Here is a 21,728-nt window from a genome sequence, read left to right on the forward strand (position 1 = left end):
CAGTTAAACGATTTTAATTCCAGCCGAATGTCATTGGGGACGTTATTACCTTGTTCAAATAGGATTAGCGTTTTTAACAGGAGAGTTGCTGTGCCTTAATTTACATGTTCTATAAATACTTGCCCGAATATGTAGCTCAAAATTGAAATTGTTTGTTTTGATGGATTGTGTCTACAAAATCAATGAATTGCAGCGACAATAATGGACGTTGTTTACTTTCCTGACTGCAATATCAAAGCGTGACACGCAGAGTTTTATAACCGACAGACTAATACGTAGATTGTTTGGTAAATCTTTTCTAGTTAAATATTGCAGAAAGTCGTTAAATACTTACGACCAACATTTCACAATTCATCCGTTTATGTAAAGGTTGACATTACAATTTCCGTAGTTAGATAACTTATTTGCCTTATGTAGTATTTATGTATATGTATATGAATAAGTTTTTTAAAATTGTGCACGCCCAAACGTGCGTCATTAGGGTATATATGCATCTTATAATTGCATAAAAATGTTACTTCAAAAGACGTGACATTTTTACAAAAAAAAACGGGTTGTCTTCTGCATATGAAAAATGAGGGTGTTTGTAGAGCGAGGAACACAAAATAAACTGCACGTGGCCACCACAAAATGTTGTGTAAATATAAATCCGACAGATGAATAGTTTATATGGCCAATCCGCCAAGGAATCGTGTGAAGCATCTTTAATGGTGGAAAGCGGATTAAAAATTGCCATGTTTTTATTTTGGCAGCAAAAAAGCGGGGTTTTTATTCATAATCGGACTTATCAGACCCAACTTGTGATCCACCACACACACATGACATGCATTCCATTACCGCAGCAGCGTAGGATTCCAGGATTCATTCCTATCCCCATATCCTATCAATCATACTTGTGCTGAAACATCATGCTGAAACATCAATATCATACAAATCGATAGTTCTTCTCCTCCAGCAGAGCTCCGATGAGTTATGTGTTGGAACGTCTTTGCCCAATCCTCCCTTTTATCTCTCGCCGTTCACTCACTCTCCCAAACCAATCTCGTACTTTTACCCATTTCTCCACAGAAAAGGTTAAGCGTATTATCTCTCAAAGTCTGGGAGCAGAAATGAAAAATTACTCAAGGTCTCACAGATAAAGTAAACCATTCGTCTGTGATGGTGATATTTGCAATTTTTTGTATATTATAAATATGGGACACTGAAAATCATCTACGCTCACTTATCTGCATGTAGGTCCCATGTGAATTTTGACATTTTTTGTCCCATCACAACCATCCAGCCTCATCACCATATGGGACACACAGCATAATAATAATACGATGTGTACGCACATATGTACATGCATGTGCTTAAGTATGTATATGTACATATATGCGTATAAGTATACGTACGTACGTAGGAAGAAAGTGATGGGAAAGGATATCCCAAAATTGAAATATTGGGCTGTAAAAACATTCCTACTACATATACGTTCGTACGTACGTATGTATGCCAAACTGATGAGAAGAATCAAGTTGAATGACAGCAGCAAACTCAGCACCCTGGCTCACCTAAAATAAGAATAACAAATGTGGTTTCACTTCATTTTTTGTTATTACTCAAAACTTTGTCACCAAGCATGCTCTTTTGTTAACCTCTGCTGCTTATTCCTGCCAAAGTATTCAACGTGCTCGCAGATGCAATAATAATAATGTCTCTCTGTTTACACTGGAATGATGAATAAAGTTCTTGATTCCAGTCGTGGCGGTGATGACGATAATGGTGCGTTGTGGTCTACGATTTCATTCCATCTCAATTCCACACAATGTGAGTGTGAGTAGCATATAGCACGTAAGAAAGCATAGCTTTAATGTTGCTGCATGTGCTTTCTTCTTGATGGATGGGGGTGCTCTTGGGCAGAATATGTATATGATGGCGAGGTGTGCTATGCTTGAATAACTCCTTTCCCTTGCTTTTGCAGAAACACAGGAATAAGGGCTTAAGAAGTCTGCTGTGTTTGCCAAAATTCTTTAGTTTACCAGATCGACATTTCTGGTGGAGAAAGCAGAGAGTGGCAAGAGCCTGGAAAGCTTATTTACAAAAAAGATTTGGAATTGAAGTGACTGACATGCGGGTGTGGCCACACGGAATGGGTGGGTAGTCATCTATAACCTTTGGTAATTGTTTTTGGCAAGCGGTGGCAAACAGGGAATAAATCTTCAATCTTTAATTATCACGGAAGATTTTATCGCCTTGTTTTCATAAATTCAAAATGCGATCACTTAAGTCGTTATTTATGAGGTGATAATTCAATATTTACAAACGTCCCTGGTAATCAGATTAGGGTTGCCATAAACGTTTATACAAATGTGTTGGTAACTGTGATTTGGGTGTGGAAAGAGAGAAGAGTTCGTTGTGTAATAAATCATGCTACAGAAGGGAAATAGCGGATAACTCCCATTTTCCACACTCCTTCTGCTAATCCTTCCCTTTTGCGGTGCTGAATTGTTCCTTTATCTCACATGCACAGATAGGAGGGACTTTGAAATGCAAATAACAATGCAATAAATTATCGAGGATGGATGATGGACTTTCAAAGTTGGATTATTATGTGCACCTTCAGATTGCTACCAATAAACCTACCAGCGAAACATCTATGCACTTTTAGTTTCTCTGCACTTTCGCCAACTTCAAGTAACAGGGAGAAATGAGTACACGTGTTCATATGGAACAAACAATGATGTAATCTTCAATACCTAAATATCCATTCATACCACACTCAGGAGCGTAAAAGTAGAGGTTTCCATTCACTGACCACGAACAACGTATGACATAAGGCAAATAGAATCCACGAGTACCAAAAAACTGTACGCCAAAGTTAAAGTCACCCAAGGGGAAAGGGATTTTTGTCAACATATCCGCCATAACATCTCCCATTGTGCATTTGTTTTTGCTAGACTAATAAATATTTTATTGGGAAAACATGACTTTTTGCTCTCAGCCTCGTTCAGATCTGATTCCTCGTTTTTTCCACATGCATGATTCATGTTAACTAATCCACCCACGAACCATTAAATAAGTAAAATTGCCATAAAAAGTTGCATCATATTCTTCTCGTATGATCATAAGTAATTGGTCAACATTGTGGGCTAATCTTTATCTTCCATCCGTAGTCATATTTAGGAAGACATAAACATGCATCTTGTTTAAAACTCATACCGAATAAGCCATTCTACCGGTAGTACAAATGTATCTATTTGTGAGCTGCTATCGGAAAAAAGAGCAACGTAAAAAATTCCCAGCCTTACTCTGCCTAAGTAGGATTCAAATATCATCCAATTGTCATACATTTCTGAATATAATGTCTTTTATGGATTTAGGAGAATAAAGAACGACTTTGAGTTTTTTCTTGGGTTTTCCCTGGAACTTTACAGAGTTAGAAAGTTGATACTTAAACGCGGAAAAAGATGCATGAAAGACCAACCCACACATTTTTCCTACATTTTTCTTGTTCAAAAGTGTATTTCTGTGGTGGTGGTGGTGGTGGTGAGGTTGGTTGGTTGATGGCATGAGAGGAGAGATGAAGCATAACGATATTAGGTTAGATTGAGAGAAACTCGAAACAACTACTGCAAAGGGTAGATGATCCTCAACAAGGCGACTCAGTCAGTCCCATATTTGAATGTGAAAGTATCTTATTATAATGTCGAGGGACTGGGAATGTCCTATCGGATGACTTGAGTGGAGGGCTCTTGTCCCGGTTCCTGGTTACTTACTTATCTATGCATGCAAGGGTGCTTCGTAGAGATTTATATTATCTCCTTACATAAAATCTTCTAGAGAAGCCTACTTACATAATATTCTCCTGCCGCCAACTCCTCTCCTCAACTACGACAACTAGTAGTACTACCTTTCCAGCCCAAATACTGGAACAAGTAATTGAGAAAGTTTATTCCTTTAACTCATAATTTCTGGCACAAATGGTGGTTCCATGATTCTTGTGCACAGAGGTATGAGACTTTAATAGCCCGAAGCCTCATACAACATGCCCATCGTCTAATACTGATGATGATATAAAGAGTAGTCAAGTGAAAGCAGCAGCTTCTTTTTTGAATTTAAATACAAAGTGGACCAGTTAACTATGCCTAGGACGTCCATAGCTTTCATCCTCTCGATCTGTACACATTTCGTATTACACATTTGGTCCATATGATGATACAATGTGCATGACCAACTTTGCAAAAATTTCATCTCGCATATGGTGGTGTGGTGGCGCGTGTTCATGATGGATAAGATATGTATGTATGCACATACACATGTGTATATCGGGAAGCAGAAGAGTCAATCGCAGTTATAGCGGGATGACCTAATAGGGAAGGTTCCTCTTCATAACCTCTCCCATATCATCAGAAGAAATGAGCTAGGTCGGTTTTTGAAATCTATCAGTTGAACCAAACTCTTAGCTTCAGTTGAGAAAGGAGGGCAGCTGCAAAATCAATTTCTTTGGAAAATGGGCTTCTGGAGAGAAATGGAATACATTAAATGAAATGGGTAATGTAATGCATGAGCGTAATGTGATATAACCATTTCATACGGCGGCTATTACATTTGCTTCTTCTTGTCTCTACGAGACACCAACTTCACACATTCAGCGCTGAACACTTCAATTTTTTCCAGTTGGACAGCCCACCAACTTCATTGTATAACGGGAACTAAAGTACCACACTACTCATATGAAATTGCAGATAGCGAGGTGGTGCTCGGAGATGAAAATATTCAATAATGACCAAAGATAGACGCGCTATCATGAGTTACTTTTGTCAAATTTGGCCCTACATATAAATTGCAATGTGCGTACAGACTTTCTTTTTTGTTGACCCATTGTGTCACGTGATATGACGTACATTGAAAAATGGCTATCCTTGCACTAATTTTTCTTTAAAATCTGCAATTTCCTTGCAATTACAATTTGCACATTTAAACTCACTTACTTATATAACGTATGGCTAAAAGTGCTTATTAGTGCTCCACGCTTTGTACTAGAAGGTCGAAACAAATGCTGCTTACAAGTAAATGCGATAATTGATTGTTTGGTTTTTCGCGACGACTAGGCATTTCCGATAAGGAGGAACAGGCAACCTTACGGAATTGTGACTTGTATTCCAATGTCTGAGTCAGCTTGGCGTGCACGCAATTTGGGCTAAAACTCAGCTTTCTCCTTGTCTGTAATTTCGTTAATTACTTTATGCCACAGTTTTTCGTTTGTCTTTCCCCATTGTTCAGCTCAGGTCAAACGGGTCTCTCCATAATTTTGCAGCAGTATTGTAATCATTAAACCCTGGACGACCAATTTATTTAAATCGATGATTTGAGTAAAATTTTCATGTTGAAAAAGCGTCCAATTTTCGAAACCCTCGAAATTTAGCAGGTTCACTCCTCCACGAATTTTGGAAAGAAATAAATGTATAAATGTACACGTGGACTAGGTTTACATATAAAGCTAGTCCACGTGTCATTGACATTATAATGTCATTTCCAATAAGGTGGTAGCTTTAAATTGCATTTGTAATTCAGCAGGTTATTGTAATTTTCAAGTACATGAATTTTTCCACGAGCTATTCTTACTCTACTTCTCAATATTAGAAACAGTGGGCAGAAACTCCATTCGTAGATTTGCGTAATATCAAAATTCTTCCGTTAAGCAAAATGCAACAGTCTAAAGTACACATGTACACACAGTAATGTTAACATACCTGCTATAATATAGGTGCTCTTGACTCCGCGTCGCATAATATTGGTTTGTACACATGCCATATATTTGCTGTGTCATTTATTTGATTTCGTGCAGGATAAACCCACTCTGATTATAATTAGAGACCAGCCTCATTTCTCCGTTTGGTCAACTAAACACGCCCCAAACCAACTACATAAATATTGCTCAGCACTCCACGTGAAGCAGTAGCAGCAGCAAGCAGTTATTCAAACACGTTAATAATGTGATAAATCACCCGAGTTGAAAGGTCTCAAGTATTAAATTTATAGTCTGCTAATTCCAACGAATAATTCTCCATTGATGGTTGTTTTTTAGTATTGCTTTATTTTAGTCGGACCTGACTTGAAATTTACTTGCTCCGCGATTGCTACGAGCTTTATCCCAACGAGCCAAATCCACCAGAAGAGAGGTGCCAACATGCATGCATCGAAACAAATTCTTCCTTTTTCTTGCAACCGGATTCAATGCTTAAGTGCCTACAATTTGTTAATTAGATTCGCTGTATATTTTATTCACCATTGACGTCATAGAGTTAGTCACTATATGGACTGCCTGTCAATCAAAATTCTCTCTGATTCTAGCTTCAAGTTGACCTTATTTCGTCTACAGCGCTCTTAAATAAATCCGTATACCATATTGACAGGGTGCGTGAGTAATGGTGATAAATTTCACCTAATTACTAACTAATTTCCGATTTGGGGAAATCCTAGCAAGTTGGCAGTGCAAATATATAGTCGTACAGAGTGCATTGATGTTCCACTAATTCTCAAATTATAACAAATCTATAAGGTTCTGTTCAGAGCGATAAGCCTTCGTGGTGTATGTATTTAGCTACCAAACTGCGTTGAACCATTGTGCACAGTATTTATAATCCATTCTCATTTGTTACTTCAGTCAACTTACGATTAGTTCTGTCACTATCAAAATAACGTGACTGTTACATATATTTTACATTTTAGACTAACCCTAAATCATGCATATCCACTCATTTACCAGAGAGACGGTCCAACTATAGTGGAATTAAGTATGCATGCATCCAACATGTACAATCTAACCGGTCAATCTGCTACAGGATGAAACATTTAATTTAAAATACCACAGAACAACTAGATTCTGAAGTAATTGTATTCTTATTTTCTATTTACATTAATTAAACCTAGAGTGCAGACTCCATATAGCCCGAGTCAGGGACATAGTCCCTGACTCAATAAGTCAGAGCCCGCTTCTAAATTCTTTTCCGAACTGACCGACATAATATCACCAACTTCCGTGTTGTGGATGGTTAAAAGTTTGTTAGATAGTTTCTATTATTTGGTACCAAATTTTTGAATTAGTTACAAATCATGTGCCTTGACCACCATGACCAGTGGCTTCTTTAACAACCTGAAGTTCTAAGCTGTATGTATGTGCTATTCAGCCTCCACATCAAATTTCAGCTCGATATAACGATTTTTAAAAATCAGTATGGGTCACCCCATACTGATTGCACTCTGGTCACTTTGGTCTGGTTGCACTTTGTTCACTTTTAACTTCATATTCTTTAATTAGCAGTCATTAAGTATCATTGTGCCGGATTTCATCTTTTTAAAACAATTTCTAAAAATCGGTATGGGTCACCCCATAGGGGCGTTCCAGATAAAAATTTTACCAATATCATATCATATTCTTTTATTAAGACCCATAAGCAACCTCTCCACCAAATTTCAGTTCGATATGATGGTTTTGAAAAATCGGTATGGGTCACCCCATAGGGTCACTCATGATGAAAATTTTTCCAACCTGAAGTTATTTTTTTCTATTAGGAGCCATTAGCAACCTCTGTACCAAATTTCAGCTTTCTACAACAATTTTGAAATTTTGGTGCATAATACCCCACCCACTCCGATGACCCCCACCGGTCAACCACTGGACCGATTTGGCCCATCTTCGAACTCGTTTCCTAACTTTGTCCAATACGCATATGGTAAAAATTTCAAGTCAATCGGTTCAGCCGTTTTGGCTCTATCGTGCCGGACAGACAGACGGACAGACAGACGGACAGACAGACGGACAGACAGACGGACAGACAGACGGACAGACAGACGGACAGACAGACGGACAGACAGACGGACAGACAGACGGACAGACATGACGGTTCCATAAGCCCTGACTCGGGCTAAAAAGTGTGAATGTACAGTTCATTCTTGGACGAAAGAATCATAATTCCACTTGTAGTATGGTTAAATATGTAGGTTAAAATGGTTCTAATCTAACAAATATTATTTTTGTAAGAAAAATTTCAAAATCCAACCTCGGACGGTACATATGCACAAGCCGCATAAGCATCAAATAAGACGAATAAGCCAACAAATTTTCTCAAAATGCTCCGTCTAATCTACTCAATTGTGTTTATATTTACAATAGTTGTGCCTTCTATACGCTATGTTTTTATACGTCAGGTATTTCAGGTCAAAATACATAATATTAGGTTTTATATGCTTTTAGTCATTAATTATTATGTAGAATTTTGGGAACTCAAGCATTACCCACCGGAAACAACAGGTATCATATCTAAGATGCTGACACAGGATTGAGCCTAGATCCACCCAGGTTTAAGTGTTTGTAATTTCGTTGTTGAATAAACGTCTGGAGGTGAATTGAAGTGTGAGGGCACCGTGTGAGTTACGATAACTGTTGGGAAGAAGATCAACGTGGGCAAGACCAGGAGGTAAGCTCGTGATGGAATATTGATTTCATGAATAAATAAGAAGAGCAATTCCACTCCAGCAGCAACATCCTGCTGCAATTTTCGGATTAAGGCTTAAGGGACTGCTTTATTATGTGGGATTTACTCTTCCTTTTCCGAATTTCTTGCTTACCGGTAACTTTTGAAAAGAATTTTATAGGTATTTATTATCTGGTCGTGTGTACATACATGGTATCCGTCCGAACTGATGAGACGAACCTTTTCGCCAACAACCGACCTGCTTGTACATATATGGTTCTCTGACAAGTATGTATTTACCCTCCAAGGAATTTTATTACCATATGTCAAATATTTCCCAGATCCTGTGCAACTAATAATGGGTAGACTTTGAAAAATCCTTTCCTTGGATCTGTCTCTTGTCCGGTGGAAAAAGGACAGGAACACATGACTGCTTGGAAGGAACCCGAACCGGAAATAGCTTCTTACAATATTCTGAAGGCGTAGCTTCTATTACAAAAAAACTCTTTCGTCCTTTGGGAATCAACGTCGAATATGTGGTGGTGTGGAGGATGGAAGCAGGCTCTGAGATTCCGAGTTTCTTTCTTCTCTCTTCCGGAAGCAGTAAATGGATAAAAATTTTGTGATATTTAAATCCGTACATGGCAAAGCTCCCTTCATTTAAAGTGTATTTTGTATGTAGCAAGTGTTTTCTACTGCTCTGTAACAAACAAAAAATCACAATTTTGTAGAGATTTGAATGCTAAACATATTAAAGAGCGAGGCACAAAATCAATACCGGTGAAAGTTTTGGGTTTTACTACAGCGTAGGAAAGGGGGCTAGTTGTTGAAGCAATTTACTATATCCGTGGTTGAAAGTAGGGCAAGCGTAAAAAGGTATAGGCATTTAATAATTTCAGCAAGTTTCCTCCACTCTTTCCACATCTTGTCAAGTGGAAAGAACTTTCCGTTCAGCAAGGTCTAAAATAAAAACCCATTTGTCGTCAATCGACTTGGAACGAACCATTCGAATGCAGTAATAGGGGAACAGGGAAAGAAAGTGTAAGTAACCTGGCTAGATAAAGGACAAAAAGAAATGTAGGAGTCGCCCATACATCATAGTCAGTCGTAAGTCTCCAATCTGCCAGAGCCAGCAGCACCACGACCGACCTCACCACCACGGCCATCATCATCCCCTCATCCTAGTGGGCATATAGATACGTACGTACGATCCGTGGGCAATAATAATACAAAAATGGCAGTGCCCTCACTTGTACGGATTAACTTTAACTCGGCTTAAGCCATATTTCCAACTACAACGGAGAAGAAGAAAACCTGTCCTCCAGAAATAGATGATTGTCCAAGATTATGTGCGATATATTTGCGGTAAATTCCTCGCTCCGTCCGCCCTGTCATCATCATCTCACACTCTCAATAGCTTGTAGTATTAAGTATTACGCTCTTTCACCAAATAGGCTGATCATTTCAGGTAACAGGCGGACAGACACTGTTGGCCCTTTTCAGGAAAAATCTTATACAACTTGTCTTCCAGAAGTTAAGCCTTTATTCCCCGCGTACAAAACTACCAACCAATTCGAAATTGTGTCTCTTCAAGGCTTTCCAATCCAACTCGTCTACTTGCTCGTGGAGTTTGAGCAATTTCATTTGAGAAAAACGACAATTGAGTTCAGTCAGATGACTTTGTGAGAGGATGGTGCCTTCTGCACTTGCAATAATAATAGAGTGAGAGGAGGAGTAACTCCAACTGTTAGTGAGGAGAGAGCATTGAAGAGTGTGACCTCCTCCTCCTCGTTTGAATTCCACTCAGTTAGCGACCAAGTGATGCAAGATGAACAGAGTTCTTTCTTTCCTTCCTTCCTTCGACAGCCACGCTCTTTCTCCGTTACCCCTGCTTGTGCTGGGCGATATGATGACGATGGTCATCCCCGTGGTTGGTTCTGGCTGATTTGTCACAAGTGTCCTTTTTTTGTACGGCTGTATTGAAGCACTTTTGGAATTCTCCACGGAACTGGGAATGACTGAAAAGTTGAACAATGCATACATACATTTACAAATAGACTCGTAACGGAAAATCCATCCGTGACATATAACTCATGGGAAATAGCCGAAACGAAGCCAAGAAAGAAGGACAGATTCTCAGAAAACACAACTCCTTGGTCGTGTGTGGTCAACTTGAGGATACAATATACAATTCTGAAACTTCAAATTCACGCAAATTGAAATTTTTGACCTTTTTTCGTACAAATCCTCTAAAGGGAAAGTGTTCACATGTCATCATCATTGCAGGGAAAAGTACGTAACTAACCACGTAACCCCGTTTCCTTTTTATTCTCAAATTCGCTCTTACTTTTTTCTCCCTCTCTCTCTCGGCCTATTCTTTTACGTACATCTGACTGTCACAATTTTGAGAAAGTTGAGAATACACGACCAAGTTTAAGCTTGATCACTCTCTCGTTACCTTCCTCCACTTACTTTCCGGGTAGTGTTGAGGGATTAGAGAAGGGCGGTATATATTTGGGTGCTGGATGAAGTGGTGTCGGGTAGGACTACCAAATTGTTGAGCGAGTTGAAAGGAAAGCATGAGTTGACCTACTTGGGCCAACTCGTTGTCAATCTGATCCCAACTTACCCAACTAGCAACTTTAAAGTTGTGCTGGCAGTCAACAGTCAAAAATGGAACTTTCAGCTTTTACTCGGCTTGAATAAAAGCTGACAGTTGACATAAGTTGTATTCTTCATTAGAGCTCCCAAATGAAAACGATCTAAACTTTGACCCCAATTACTGCACAGCTTAACCACATTCTGCCCTCCTCGCCCTGTCAACAGTGTTTTAATTAACGTCCGCTTCTCCGACGTACAACTGCGGGCACCAGCTCTCCGAAGCAACCCAAATCCTAAGAGAGCTATCTTCGTGTTCCATCGACTATAGTATATCCCATAAAAAATTGCATGGCTGGCATGGCATTCAACTGACGAAGCTTGGCAAGTTTTTTTTGTTCTAGGGAGTTTTTTTTACTGCTGCCTTTACCGCAATCAATCACTGTGACTTTTGCTTCATGCTAAATTCCGTAATTAGCTACAACAATTCGTTCCATTATGTTAAAAAAGCTTAAATTTTTAAACGTATTATGCATCCTTATTATTACAAGTACTTACATCAAGAATTGAGACTCATATTTACATAGTTCCGAAATTTGCATACGTCGAATGAAATCTAATTACTGTGTTTTTTTAATTCACAGGTAAGGAGTTCGTTCGTTAAATGATGGGTTCCTTGTGATTGAGCATGGCGTCAAAATGATTGTCAACTATGCAGCAAATCTGCCAACCAACCAATCAATCATTCCCGTGTAATTGCAAGCTTATAAATTTTAATCTAATCCAATCTACTGGAATCTTCAGTACCGCAAAAAAATCTCTATAAATGCTAATAAGGAATCCCTAGTGGTAGACAATTTATCGTAAAACTTTTGCAATTTGATGACAAACTGCCTACATCGTAGAAACAAATTTATTTAATTGTAGTGAATATGGTAAAACTGGTTCTTCAATCAAATATGAAGTTTAACAAGTATGCATGAAGGAAACTTGATGGACAGCCGCAGCAACTCAACATCATTCAAAATTAAAACTACTTTACGTGGAACAAGACTATTCACTTTCAAGAATTTTATTATCTTGTTGTAGAAGTTTATTTATTTCCCAGGCATTTCTACATCAGTTAAGCATACAAGAAACAGATATAAGGAAGAACATGGTTATTTTTAAATGAACCATTTTCCGGGGTATGAAGATGACACAGTCAACAATTCATGCGACATGTATGTCAGAAATTTATTAGTGCATGAAGTTTATCCACAAGAAACATTTTCTTGTTCTTCATATCATTTCCACATTGCACTTTAAATTAATACAAAGTTTTTCATCCAGCAGTCTCACAATCTGGGTTTCTAAGCATATATCATATCTTGAAAGGTTTTGTACAAATATTTTAATGGGCCGCACGCATGCTGTATTTCTTTTGGTTATACTTAATAGTTTTACTCCGCATTAAGGATGGGAGGAGGAGGAGTAGAAAGCGATTGCATTGAAAAGCAGGAAAAACAGCATTTTTATTGCGAGCTTCCCACTTTTGAACATTTGGACAACGGAAATGTAGAAGAAGCCAAAGTCTTTTGCTCACATTTCCCTCCATACAAAAGATTTATGTTGGCTTTATCTCGGTTTAAAAAAGGAAATATTGAGATTTCTTGGTATTCCATTTGTACATTTTTCATACTCCTCCATACGTAGCGGCTAAGATTACCCATTCTTATTTATCATGGCTTCACATATATTACTCGACAAATTGGTTCGATGCTTCCTTCAAGTTGGATTATTATTGTTTGTATCATCTGGCATGACACTTGGAATTTTTGTTTTGTCATAAAATCGGATCCAACACGAAAAGGACATACAAAGACAAAACTAAAGAAAGGTTACAATCTGGACGACTGCTTGCCGTAGGAAAATATGTGCTTCACTTTGTCTTTGCTTTATTTTTAAGTTCACTATACGCAGGCAAATAACAACTAATTTAAGAGAAACTGAACAAACAGTACGCTTCTATTTTGTTATTCTACAGTGAACTTTATGGGAAAATGCTCAACTATATGGGCTGAGAGAAAGCTTACGTGATAATACGAGTGAGAGCGATTCTGCAAAGATTACATATATGTAGAAACTTTTCACCCTCATCAACTGCGCTTTCTTCTTCTTCTTTGAGTTGGTTTCTACTACCCGAGTTAAAAATTGAGAGACGAAAGTGAACACGGCCTTTGGTTTCATGCCACACTCAGGACTGGGATGCGTGCCAAGCATTCTTTCAAATTAGAAGACAACGTCGATTCTGCCTGCATTAGCCCAAGATTCTTCCGGGGAGATTTTTTTCTCTTTCTCGAGTTATGCTAAGTACCTCTTTAAACTGTTGAAAGAGGTTGGCAGTTCTAATTTTAATTTCAACTTAACATCACATGCAATAAAGTGGCGGTGGTGGGTTGATGCTTGTTGATCGCATCATGGGTAATGAAATTTGGACGATGCGATGCCACAAATCTTCGGGCTGACTCTTAGCCAAAAGATCGATACTTGTGTAACACAACCACACTTTACAGTTTACTGCCCATTGAGTTCCTTTATTCATTCTCTGGCTGCTAAGTGTAATTACTTAGCAGGCCGAATTTTATTGACGAGAGATTGTCACGTTAGTAATCTCGATATTGTTTAACATAAAGGTTGGGGCGGTAAGTTCTACGTAATGTTATGACAGCTCGTCGAACCTTGTCGTTAGTTTTTTTTGTTTCAAGGACTTGCTGCATGAAGGCTTGAATGTCACATTACGTAATAAGCAGAAAAGTTGACCATGAAATTTCCCTGGATCAATCAACTGCTCAGCAGTGATTATGGCTACATGTGATGACATATGGTAGTACATGGTTATCGGGTTGTTGGTCGGTACAAAACTGTACAATGTATACAGATACATATGTATAAAATGTTAATTATAGTTTCTGCCAGTGTACATATGCTGTCGTCTCATTTTTAATTCAGTCAAAGGTTTCAGTTGAATTCAATGTGACAGTTCAAATGGTCTCATCAAATAGAAACTAACGTTTGATCGTTGTCATTCAATCACCATAATCATTTTAGTTCAGGGAACAGCTAACCACCTACATATTTATCCATACTAGTACGTAATATTCCCTTTAGAAATATATAATCAGCAGAAAAGTGCTTGGTAGTAGCACGGCTTAGATGCGTAGTTTGTTTTACTACAGTGTTTTATAAAACCCAGCTTTTGAAGACTATGTGATATGCGCACCATCAATTAAAATGTAAACATTGCCAGTGGCAGAGTCGAGGGCTAGGACAAATATTTGCCAATTTATTAAGAAAATCCACTCTAAGGAGGAGAAAGTACATAAATTAAATGTAATTTATGTAAAGTAGAAAACGAAGAAAGTTAAGAGTTGTGGAGAACAACAGGCTATATGCAAACGTAATTTAATTTGGAGCTCCTCTCCCCATTCCACCGGACCTACAAATGACACTCAATAAAAATAATACTGTCACTGTTGGTTGGGTGGTGGCAGCGTGTAAGGTGGATATGGAGACACATCCATGTAATGTATTCCGAGGAGGAAATGAAAGTTGGCCAAAGTGCATAGCACTGAGTTTCACAACAATAAATACGACGACGACGGAAACCGGAAAAAGGAACGAGTTCAGGAATGTCCCTGGCTGAAAGTTGACAGTGAGAAGTTGTGAATATATATCCTCGTGTTTCCCAACACATTCTGTTCTGAGGACAGAAACTTACCAAAAACTTTGAATCAACAAAAGAAAAGAGGTGGTCTTGTAATATTAGCGGCGTATTATGGATAAGAAGGGGAGGAGAGCACATACATGGGGACCTTGCATGAAGGGTGTAATCAATCTGGTGGGGCGGTGGGGTTCCATCCCTCTCAATTAATTATATGCAAAGGTCACAATTCTCTGTAAATCGATCACAGGCTTTATGTACTTCCCCGATGCTTCTGTCCGTGAAATATGTACATGAGAGTATATGTACATATACACAGATACTTGTACCACGAGAATGAGCAGGGATGAGCATCTTTGTACTTTTGCTTTGTAACCTGAAGCTTCATTAGTTAGTTTTTGTCCGTTCTATGTGAGCTATCTTTACATCTCAGGGAACAAGTTCAAACAACATTGCGTAACTAATTATATCAGTGGCTTATTGTAATAAAAGGTTCTGGCACAGGCTCAACCCTATCACTCACTCAACTCAAAATAAAATCTTCTTAGCCAAAGCCTCCGAAATGGATGGCTCTCTATAAACAGTGGATATAGCACCGAGCCATTGGTTTGGTACACGCATACCTCCACAAAACCCGGCCCTATTTCTTAATGGAAATGAGAATTACTCTTGTAAGTCTTTTGAAGAAAACAGCAATGGTAGGATGTGTTTGTTTATGCTAATTTCACACAGGAACGACTCAAAGACATTGCCTCAGACGCGGTAAAATCAACATGAGAAATGATGACAGGACATTTCGAAAGAAATAAACTCGTTTAAAGAAACTCCTTCTTAACAGTTCGCAGATTCTTCGAAACTTTCGCGCAATTTTTTATTTCTTTCACGTAATTTCCTTTACGTCCGTTTCCCTCCTCTTTCTCTCCAGGTTTTTTCTTTCCTTTTCAATGTAAATTACTCTAAGAAGAGCTCCTACATGTAGAAAGTCTAGTCCAAGAGCGTCAGCGAGTACGAGGCTTGCTATACCAAAAAAGTCCCAGACATGACTTTTTCTTTCTAAACTTTTTCTTAATTCTTTCAAACAGTCAGAATCAGATTATGATGTTTGTGAGATAAAGGTTAGGTGAAAAATTATGGAAACCATTTTAAATAGAGTAATTTCTGACATTTAAAAATGAAGCACATACATAAGTGTTTATACATGTGGGTCATATAGAACACTTGAGTCAGCCAATCAGTAAAATAAACAAAATTCCAAAGTAGAATTAGATTATTGCAGTATTGAAATTAAAAGTGTGTTATTTCTGGCTGCGATTCATTAATAATTTTAATTTGCTTTAGATCTTATTTTTTTAATTTTTAGTTCAGAAAGGATGAATGTTCATGTGCAAGCATTGTACATTGATCATTGGCATACTAAATACATCCTGAATTTTGGTTTCTAGTTTAAAAGTTCAAATATTTAAGTGTAAAGATTTCGATCTAGTGAAATGTATTCTAGGCACGACTTGTAATCATGTCAAAAAATTTGACTCACTTTGCGAAAGTTATGCATCAGGCTGGAAGACGTTGCCAATCATGTTTGAATTTGTCTTTAGGGGCCAAATTATGTAAAAGTCATTGCATATTTGTCTCCCTAAACTTTTACATGCACAAATTGACAACATTAAAAAGTTTGATTTTGCGGAGCTTAACAATTGCTGATGGTTTGTAAATTTATATAAAGGGATTTTTTCTGTCATTGTAAGAACTTTATTCATCGTTTCGATTTTATACAATCTTATTTCAAATTTACTTGACATAAATGCGACATGTGTATTCTGATTTATTTGACTTTTATAATATCTTACTCTCCCAAAATTACTTGAAGGATACAGTGAGTTGCCAAAATTTTGATACGTTGTATGTGATAAAGCGAAAGATGGACGAGATGGACGGGACACCATGGGAAAGCCGATATTCACACTGCACTGCTTCGCTAGAATATCGTACATACATTGCATATTGTCACGAAAAGCATTATAGATAAATATATTAATTCTCTGACTAAAATAGTATTCCTTTTTTATCAGTAGTTGAACATATCGAATTGAAATGCAAAATTTATCAGACGTGGACACACTTTTCTCATATCTATTGTGTTTCCCTGCGTAAATGTCAAACGTACATAATTTATTCAGGGTACAAAAATTTCCCTAAATCGGTATATTAGAAATAATTTCTTTATACTACACATATCTTCATGACATTCCACATACAAGCAAAAAGTACACCACATACTTAAAATTAATTAATTCATCTGGCACAAACACTGCTCACCCAAATTAATCTGCCACCAGACAAAGTGTAGCTGGTGCTGGTTTAGCGAATACTTGGATTAGTTCTAGGAAATCAAAAGCAGGATTTAAGTGACATTCTCACGTTTCGCACGTCACCTCGGTGTTCTGCTCGGCGTAAAGAAACGCTATAAGCTCTCTCTTGTCAATAAAACCAAAGAAAGCTGACGCTTTTAAGTGTTGAGCGCCAGAGAGTTATGAGATCCAGTGCATAAACAAACATTTGTTATTCCGGAATAATTTATGAGTATATAGCGTCACTCTTCTTAACAATTTATCACGAGGGGCGTCTACGCATTATTATTGGCGTAAAGAAGTAATAAATGACATGTCCGATTTATAATTCAACAGGACTGCTCATTTCCGCAGACTTTCTCTATTAATTCGGGATTATAGTTTCGCATTTATAAAGAAATAATGAAGCCGTCAAAGTTGTGGTTGACAATAATATCGTGTAAAAAATATTCTTACTTCTTCCCGTCGTATTAAATTCAATATTTACATGTCATCATGTCTGATGAGACACTCCTTAGATATAAGATACTTTTTTTTTTAAATTATGTCCAATTTCATAAATAATATAAAATATTTTCTCTCAGAAAAATGTATATAAGTACTACTTGGAGTTAAAGCAAACCCTCTAATAGACTAATCTCAGTTTGGAGTTAGTTTACTTATTTTGTACACTGATTTAGACTTGTGAACCTCGCCATCGGCATCGGCTCCCCAGACTCTCTCGACTGATTACAAAATCTCCAGAGTCTCGTAGCTTATTTACTTAAACTTATGCAGAGTTGGGTCGAACTAAAACACCGCATTGGCAAGTTGTAACTGATGGCTCGTGCAAATGGCCAGTATCTGTACAATAAACCATGACGCAATCCTGAACCAAGTCTAGCAAAAATTTCGGATGCAGAATTGTCTTGTTTTATTGACTCATTTATAAATGACATGTTAGGTAACTTTTCTACGCAGTATTAAAGTGAATGACACAATTAAGAGATCGAAACACAAAGCTATTGCTGAAATAACTTTAGAGTCGTTAAGAATGATTAGAGCCGGGGAATACCTAAATACATGTGTACATGTGTATGCATGTAGGTTCTTGTTGTTTGGCTGGACTGCTCCCCCATTTTCGTCTCAAATGGGTTCAAGAAGTGAGCTGGGAATTGTCGCAGTCGCGGAGTAAACAACAACCACTTTCCAGTAATGGGGTGTGGCAAGGATCTTAGTAAACCATATAATGGTGTGGTGCTTGCTGTTAAATAATTCAAAATATTTGCTCCAGGATGGTGGTTGAGATGTGCTTGAATGGCTTTCTCTTTAAATATTCCTTTTGTTTCGCCATAATCTTGGTGGAAGTGAGCTACTAGTGGTTAACTTGTGATTTCATGGTTGTCTGAGAAGACCAACCGAATGATGAAGACAAGCTCAACCGCTTTCCACAATGCAATTCATTGGATTCATTGGATCGTAAAATTCCTATAGTAGTAAAACCCTTGTGCCAGTAAAATTTTTGACATCAGCTCTCTGTTCCATGATCATTCCCTTACCTTTCATAACTATCATAGCATCATAAAGTTGGCTGGTCCGAGTCCTCAAACCTGGCAACCAAGTCTTGCAACTCTTGCGAAGAGAGCTTCCGACTCTGATAGTAACGGACTGAATGATGATAATTTCAAGGCCAATTTATGCATGAGTTTTCTAAGAAAGCTGTAAAAAGTGACATGGTGGTTGCCCAAGTTTGTCGTTTTAGTACGAAAAGTAAGCCATCATCAAACATCAAACATTCTCTACAACACTTCCCAAGTGACTTATGCTATGATTGGCGCCCAATTATGGCTTATTACCAACAACAAGCCGTTTCCTGTTGTTGTTGATGAAACCCTTTTCATTTAATTTGAATTATATCCTGGCAGAACGTGCTAATCTGGGAGGGAAAATGCGAGGATGTACTTACCCATTGTCCTATATGGAAATGAATAGTATAATTATACGCTTGAACAAGGGCAGCAATGGGTGAAAGCTATGGCTGGGAAATTGCAATGTGGGAACGGCTATAAGGTGTAAAATGAACCATAAAATGTATCTAGCTCCTGCAATTTGCGAAAATAAATGTAGTCATTAGGGCTGACCAGCTGGACTTCATAGCAGTCAAACTTTCTATCAGATTTCGGCACGCAAGAACATTACCCTTATTCCCATTCTTATCCACATCCTGGAAAAAATAATTTGACTGAGTTCTTAACAGTCTTTTGGATTACGAGTTTGGCATTTTTATGTTTCCTCGCCAAATTTATCGCAAGTCACAAATCCGCTGTTCTCATAATACTTTAGCTTTAATGTTGCAAATGCTGATTTTCACCAAGTTGAAACAAATATTGCAATTGGCCACAGCCCGTCCAGCATTTGGTGCTTCTCTCCAACGAAGGTTTGAACTACACACCTTACAAACTGGATAAATGGGGTTTTAAATCTTTAAATGAAATGTATTTCTGAGACTACCAACGTTCCTAGCTACATGTTTGTAGTCGTGACGCAATGGTGATTATTCTGGATTACACTTGCTCTCCATGGCCATTTGGAGGATATGTATATACGTACATATTGAATGACGCAACTGGAATCATTGATCTGCTGATGTAACTTTTAACTCTACAAAGTACTCTATCTATTTCCGCAACAGCTACATTTTCCATACTTGGTAGACTGCATAAGCTGTATTAAAAGCATTATTAAGGATATTATGAAGGATACTTCTTGACCCATTTGCAATAAGTTAATTATATAATGCTTTCTCCTGCAGTAATATTACTTTTTCCTCAAACTTTTCGACAACATCTTTTATTATTACTTTTGATGTTTTCTTCATTCAATGCACATATGAAGCGTGCATATAAATCCAAACATTGCACTTTACTAAAAATATTTCTCTGCTTGCGTAAGTCGTTTAGCATATTTAAGAAAGCGTCTGAACTCTGAATGTGTCACGCACGCTTACCCTTCAGTCGTATGCATGTAGGCTGAGGAGAAAATGTACCTATGTATAAACGTAATGTTCAAATCTTGCATCCAATCTTTCCCAGTTTTCCCGACTACTTGAGTAAACCTTCCATTTTTCGAAATGTCTGACTTGTGCACTATCTGCTTGAATGTCAGCGTAATAATTTCATGGGGAAGAACTGACTGAGTGTGGAAGTTCTTAACGCATTACAAAATCATTAGAAAGATCTCAGAAGTGGCATGAAAGGGTTTGCGAAAGATAAGGAGGAGGATTCCCTCGACAGAAATATCTTGAAAGATTAAGCAGAGATAGTAGACTGGCTTATTACATGGCTGAAAATGGAGAAAGATGAGGACGAGGAAAGTTTTAAAAATCCGGATATGAAAGTAAAAGTTTTACGTCTGCATTTAAAATGTGAATAAATGCGAATCATGCCATTCGAAATAATGGTTTTATTTTTGCATATTTTCTATATCACCGTACAATTTTTGCTGTAAATTAAAAAAAACATAAGATAAAACTTGTGGTAAATTTTCCACGCATTTCTGATTTACGTTTTATGATTTGTCCTGTAATCAACCAGTTTGTGCATAGTTTTCTTTATTCTGGCACGTGTAATAAGTTTTTAGGGACTAAATTGAGTATTTGTTTAATTGTGATTTACTATTTAAATCGAAATTCGGAGATTATCTTATACTTTCCGAAATAAATTATCTGGATTATGCATGTACGTGGATGCAAATGCTTTTCGAACTAACGGCCAACTTTTCTTTAGCTACCATTACACATAAATTCCCATCGTAATAACATTCCTGAAGAGGAATTAATGCATGTCCAGAAAGGAGGGCAAACTCTGTTCTCTCCATTATGCGAACGATATACACATGTACACACACCCAACATAGATTTCATTAAACTGCAATTACTTAAAATTAATGCCTCTTGTGTAAATGCGGAGGTGAAACGCAAATTCCAAGCTCGACAAGTTTCACCAACACACTGGGAGAAGAAAGCGCACAGTGAAAACCTTTGGTGGCGACAATGATGCATTAAGAAAATAAAAGAAACTTGGTCAGGTGAAAAATGCTGGTTACTTTGTTCTCTGCCTACTGGAAACATTCATCTTTGCCTCGGATGAATTGTGTGTTTTACGAGGATGGCAGCTGGAAGAGACATTCCACATTTGCCACAGTTAATTGGCAATTAGCCCAAAGCGTATCTTAAAGTTTTCGAGCAGTAAGTAGGCCTTGGGTTTGATCCGATATGGATACATACATACGTGTGGTGTACATGTATATGTTTCTGTGTTCAAAGAAAGTCTCCTGCCTGCAACCAATGAAAAGGATACAGTTGCACATCAGTTAGTAAAGTTATTTACTGTGCCATCCTCATGTGCGCCTCCTTCGAGCTTGTTGTTGCTTCACTTTGAAGTTGCTGGAGGGGAAGCGTAGAAAAATTCCCTTTTCTCAGACTCACTACCAACTTTTGAGACAGACCAAGTTAATCGTGAATAGATGGCAACTGAGCGAGAAAATGCGGAAAATTGTTCGCCCTGATGGACTCAGAAACAAACTAATTAGAATGTAAGGACTTGGAAGAATTATTTCTACTACAACTACACCAGATAAAGT

The 21,728-nt window shown here is 37.8% G+C and overlaps 1 protein-coding gene across 1 annotated transcript in view; it reads left to right on the plus strand.

The window, feature by feature from the left end:
* LOC110842981 (zwei Ig domain protein zig-8) overlaps positions 1-21,728 on the plus strand; it is an 84,899-nt gene that overhangs the window by 23,216 nt on the left and 39,955 nt on the right. The window lies entirely within an intron of this gene.

This window comes from Folsomia candida, unplaced genomic scaffold, assembly GCF_002217175.1.
Source record: "Folsomia candida strain VU population unplaced genomic scaffold, ASM221717v1 Fcan01_Sc001, whole genome shotgun sequence".
Classification (NCBI taxonomy): Eukaryota; Metazoa; Arthropoda; class Collembola; order Entomobryomorpha; family Isotomidae; genus Folsomia; species Folsomia candida.